A 4,117-nucleotide genomic window follows, 5' to 3' on the forward strand; every position below is an offset into this window, starting at 1 on the left:
ATCAGAAATGGCTAAATGTGTAGAATTGCAGATAATTAGATTTAAAACTACAGATGTTTCTCTCCACCCCATGGCAAAATGTGTAGAAGTTTAGGAAATTAACTTAATTAACTTCTTAGGGCTAGGCCCCTTTCTTCTCCACTTCCTGTCTGAATGACGTGCCCAAAGTAAACTGCCTGAAGCCAGGATATGCATATAATTGGTAGCATTGGAAAGAAAACACTTTGAAGTTTGTAGAAATGTTAAAATAACATCGGAGAATATAACACAATAGATATGGTAGGAGAAAATCCATAGAAAAACAAACCTGAACTTTTTTTACGAGAGACCATCCTCTTAGAAATGCAAGAAAAAGGTCACATACAAAATTAGCTCCCTGGATGCAATTCCTATGGCTTCCACAGGGTGTAGGCAGTCTATGTTCAAGGTTTCAGGCTTTTTACTTAAAAAATAAGAGTTTAAGGGAAGATTTTCGGATTCCTTTCTCTGCAAGTTGAACGAGAGGATTACTCAAAATCGATGGCGCCAACTAAACTCACTTTTTGGGATATAAAGAAGGATTTTATCTAACAAAACGATGCTACATGTTATAGCTGGGACCATTTGGATGACAAATCAGAGGGAGATTTTCAAAAAAAGTGAATATTTAATCGTTATATTTGAACTGTGCCGGTGGAAAAATATTTTGATGTGGGGCGCCGTCTGCAAACAACCGCATGGCATGTTTTCGCTGTAATAGCTACTGTAAATCAGACAGTGCAGTTAGATTCACAATCATTTAAGCTTTCAGTCGATATAAGACACTTATATGTACATAAATGTTTAAAATCCATAAAATGTATGATTATTTATTTGAATTGCGCACCGTCCAGTTTCACAGGAAGTTGTTCCGCTAGCGGGACACAGATACTAAAAGTTTATTTTACAACCAAATCTTGCAAACGACTAGGGCCCTATTAAGGAGCTTATAATGATAACCCTGTTGTCAGAGACTTATTCTATTTGAATTTTTAAATGTTCTGTGTAGTTGAGTTATAAAAAGACTTGTAACGATTTTAATTTCCAATTAAAAATGTCAGACTTGATTTGCGAGAATATTTTTTTTCCCCCATCAACCCCTTCAATAACGTCCATTAATTATAATCCGCATAATAATTCACATTTCCTGTAGCTGTAGGATTATTTTCCTGCTGTGAGAAAATGGTCAAATGAAGATCCCTTCTGTCATATCTTTATCTCTCTCTCTTTTCCATAAAATAAAATAATCTTGCATTGTAAGAGGAGAGCATGTAGTCATGTTTTTAAATTTGTCACTCTGAGTTTCACATCCCCCTTTCCCTATTCGGTGGTGAGTGGAAACCCCCCAGTGGTTGCTTGAGGTTTTAACCCCACGTCTAATCTGTGTTTCCCCTTTTCTCCGTGCTGGGCTGACACTGTGCCGGTTCAAGCCTGTTGTTTCAATCGTGTGTCAGGATGTCGGGTGCTGTGACAGTAAAAATAAGAGACTTGTTGTTGTACAATGGATTGATAAAAATATATGTGGGGGAGGGGACTTCTACTTTATAATTCCTAATGAATGATGTTCAATAAATGTGTTATGGTGGTTGTTATGAATGATACTGCAGAAGTAAATGTGTTATGGTGGTTGTTATGAATGATACTGCAGAAGTAAATGTGTTATGGTGGTTGTTATGAATGATACTGCAGAAGTAAATGTGTTATGGTGGTTGTTATGAATGATACTGCAGAAATAAATGTGTTATGGTGGTTGTTATGAATGATACTGCAGAAGTAAATGTGTTATGGTGGTTGTTATGAATGATACTGCAGAAATAAATGTGTTATGGTGGTTGTTATGAATGATACTGCAGAAGTAAATGTGTTATGGTGGTTGTTATGAATGATACTGCAGAAGTAAATGTGTTATGGTGGTTGTTATGAATGATACTGCAGAAGTAAATGTGTTATGGTGGTTGTTATGAATGATACTGCAGAAGTAAATGTGTTATGGTGGTTGTTATGAATGATACTGCAGAAGTAAATGTGTTATGGTGGTTGTTATGAATGATACTGCAGAAGTAAATGTGTTATGGTGGTTGTTATGAATGATACTGCAGAAGTAAATGTGTTATGGTGGTTGTTATGAATGATACTGCAGAAGTAAATGTGTTATGGTGGTTGTTATGAATGATGCAGAAATAAATGTGTTATGGTGGTTGTTATGAATGATAGCAGAAATAAATGTGTTATGGTGGTTGTTATGAATGATATGCAGAAGTAAATGTGTTATGGTGGTTGTTATGAATGATACTGCAGAAGTAAATGTGTTATGGTGGTTGTTATGAATGATACTGCAGAAGTAAATGTGTTATGGTGGTTGTTATGAATGATACTGCAGAAGTAAATGTGTTATGGTGGTTGTTATGAATGATACTGCAGAAGTAAATGTGTTATGGTGGTTGTTATGAATGATACTGCAGAAGTAAATGTGTTATGGTGGTTGTTATGAATGATACTGCAGAAGTAAATGTGTTATGGTGGTTGTTATGAATGATACTGCAGAAGTAAATGTGTTATGGTGGTTGTTATGAATGATACTGCAGAAGTAAATGTGTTATGGTGGTTGTTATGAATGATACTGCAGAAGTAAATGTGTTATGGTGGTTGTTATGAATGATACTGCAGAAGTAAATGTGTTATGGTGGTTGTTATGAATGATACTGCAGAAGTAAATGTGTTATGGTGGTTGTTATGAATGATACTGCAGAAGTAAATGTGTTATGGTGGTTGTTATGAATGATACTGCAGAAGTAAATGTGTTATGGTGGTTGTTATGAATGATACTGCAGAAGTAAATGTGTTATGGTGGTTGTTATGAATGATACTGCAGAAATAAATGTGTTATGGTGGTTGTTATGAATGATACTGCAGAAGTAAATGTGTTATGGTGGTTGTTATGAATGATACTGCAGAAGTAAATGTGTTATGGTGGTTGTTATGAATGATACTGCAGAAGTAAATGTGTTATGGTGGTTGTTATGATACTGCAGAAGTAAATGTGTTATGGTGGTTGTTATGAATGATACTGCAGAAGTAAATGTGTTATGACTGTTTTGTTTTTTAGAAAGGTGTTATGTAAACCCCTTCATATTAAGTGTTACTCAACAAGCTTTATAATTTATAACGTATAATTGGTAGCAAAAAGCTGTGTAGAAGCAATGCAAGTTACGTCAGACTGCAGATGACAATGTTGGTTTGGTGTTTGTAGCTTAGACGGTTCAAGAGCAGTGGCAAATCCCCCCCAAAAATGTACCATTGAAGCCTATTGAGCTTTTATGCAAATGTTTTAAATGGTTATAGTCAAAACGTATCGTATGTAGTATCAAAAAGCATTTTGAAAAACAATGTTTGACAATATACACATACCGTACAAAACAAAAACAGAATAGAAAGTCAAGAGCCATAAAAATCAACCAAATCAAATCAAATGTTATTGGTCACATACACATGGTTAGCAGATGTCAATGCGAGTGTTGCGAATAGCTTGTGCTTCAGAAACAAACTAGACACACAACAGATTGCCCACTCAGATCACACCCTGACCAACCAAAACATAGAAACATACAAAGCAAACTATGGTCAGGGTGTGACAATAGTCTAACAGATCCTCTAACCTTGCAGTAATATCTAACAAGTAATCTAACAATTTCACAACAACTACCTTATACACACAAGTGTAAAGGAATGAATAAGAATATGTACATATAAATAGATGGATGAGCGACGGCCGAACGGCATAGACAGGATGCAGTAGATGGTATAGAGTACAGTAGATACATATGAGATGAGTAATGTAGGGTATGTAAACATTATATAAAGTGGCATTGTTTAAAGTGACTAGTGATACATTTATTACATCCAATTTTTTATTATTAAAGTGGCTAGAGATTTGAGTCAGTATGTTGGCAACAGCCACTCAATGTTAGTGATGGCTGTTTTAACAGTCTGATGGCCTTAGAAGCTATTTGTCAGTCTCTCGGTCCCAACTTTGATGCACCTGTACTGACCTTGCCTTCTGGATGATAGCGGGGTGAACAGACAGTGGCCCGGGTGGTTG

The sequence above is a fragment of the Oncorhynchus gorbuscha genome, linkage group LG17, assembly GCF_021184085.1.
Source record: "Oncorhynchus gorbuscha isolate QuinsamMale2020 ecotype Even-year linkage group LG17, OgorEven_v1.0, whole genome shotgun sequence".
In the NCBI taxonomy this organism is placed as follows: Eukaryota; Metazoa; Chordata; class Actinopteri; order Salmoniformes; family Salmonidae; genus Oncorhynchus; species Oncorhynchus gorbuscha.